At 37.1% G+C, this 1,859-nt stretch overlaps 1 pseudogene; it reads left to right on the top strand.

Moving 5' to 3' along the window:
* Window positions 1-659: 659 nt before the first annotated feature.
* Window positions 660-777, top strand: LOC124722504 (annotated as a pseudogene).
* Window positions 778-1,859: the final 1,082 nt, after the last annotated feature.

Here is a 1,859-nt window from a genome sequence, read left to right as displayed (position 1 = left end):
TGTTCCACACACTCTTCACTATGTTGCTGAAATGGAGCATCACAAACAGGCAAACAGCCTTCCTTCTCCACTGCCTTAGCAACCTAAAGGGTAACGTGTGTATTTGAAGTTTTACAACAATACAAGAAAATTTTCCTTTCTCTGATGCAACACCAAACCAGAAATTGTTAAAAACAGCATTATTTAGCTCTCTCTTCAATCAATTAATGTCTATATTATTTTCCAAATACTTAAAAGGACTGAAACACCAGTTACCACATTTAAAAACGATTTGGTCTTACGCATATCATTGTATAAGCCTACCGTATACTGCATTAGTGTTGTTTGGTGTGCCAACAACAATGAAGAAATATGTAAGACTGATGCATTACCTAGCAATCTCATCCAAGCCACGTGCAATTAAATAAGTCTGACATCATGAGAGAGTCCATCTCCATTTCATGCAACATAAAATTACCACAATGTGCTACACTTCTGCCAGCTCTGTTTCAAGGAATATCCTAATCAAATTGGGACATCTGTTTTTAGTAAAGCAATGAGAATACATTGTACACCATGAATATCTTGCATTAAAATGAATAAAAATGTGCCTCCTATCACACAAAACAGACAAAACTTACAGTTTCATTTCAGGAAATTATTCCAGTTAGTCTTCAGATGCCAACGGCTTTGCCACAGTGGTAACACCGGTTCCCATCAGATCACCAATGTTAAGTGCTGTCGGGCTGGGCTAGCATTTGGATGAGTTACCACCCGGTCTGCCAAGTGCTGTTGGCAAGTGAGGTGCACTCAGCCCTTGTGAGGCAAATTGAGGAGCTACTTGATGGAGAAGTCTCGGAAACTGACATACAGCCGGGAGAGCGGTGTGCTGACCACATGCCCCTCCATATCCGCATCCAGTGATGCCTATGGTCTTAGGATGACATGGCGGCCGATCGGTACTGCTGGGCTTTCATGGCCTGTTCAGGAGGAGTAGTTTTTTTTTAGTTTAGTCTTCAGAAATAACTTATTGTTGGAAAACTCTGAACTTAATCTCTTGTTCTCATACTACCATTTGTTCAACTACAAACAATGAGAAACACATTACTTTAGTTTCTCTCTCATCACTTAAACAATGAAAAAAGGTTGGTGTGAGAATATCAGGGCAGTGTCATGTCCAGATCAGGCTTCAGATCTTCAGCGTCTTCTAAATTGATATTCTGTAGCTCTCAGTAGTCAATGTTCATCATGATTACAAAAACAATTTCTTCTTGTAATCATCATAGACCACTTTTGAGGTCCACCCCGTCTCTCAAACCCCTTCTCATTTCTCTGACACATCAGCATTTGGTTCCAGTCAACAAAATGTTTTATCACTTTCTGCATGAGTTAAGTTTTTTTTCCTGTCTTCATGTCCCTTGTTTGTCTTCTATATCCTCACTTACAGTATTTTTCTATTTATTTATTGCTTTCTACCTGTTGAATCACAATTCTTTTTGTGTTTAGTTTTAAAATAATTAGCCCTATATTCAATAGGTATGAGCTGTCCCAATTTGTATTCATATATGAGTATGTCAGTACTCCATCATTCATGTAAACACTGATAAATTCATATAATGAACTATATTATTCCATCTTGAATAACTACTGATGTGTGTGGATTCAGTTTGTATTCTATTTACTCACTGTTTGAAAAGTGTTATAACACAAATTTTGAAAAACTGTAATTATCAAATGTAGTGTCTGTCATAGGGTTGACATCATAAAAGCAGAGAGATTAAACCTAGTATATTGTTAGTAACATCCTATCACACTGGAACTCAACAATAATTTCTCTCTACCTTATTAACTTTCAAATGAGAAATTGGTTGGTTGTAAAT

Source organism: Schistocerca piceifrons, chromosome 1, assembly GCF_021461385.2.
Source record: "Schistocerca piceifrons isolate TAMUIC-IGC-003096 chromosome 1, iqSchPice1.1, whole genome shotgun sequence".
Lineage (NCBI taxonomy): Eukaryota > Metazoa > Arthropoda > Insecta > Orthoptera > Acrididae > Schistocerca > Schistocerca piceifrons.
Note: the sequence above shows the minus strand (reverse complement) of the source record. Positions and strands in the feature narration are given on the sequence as shown.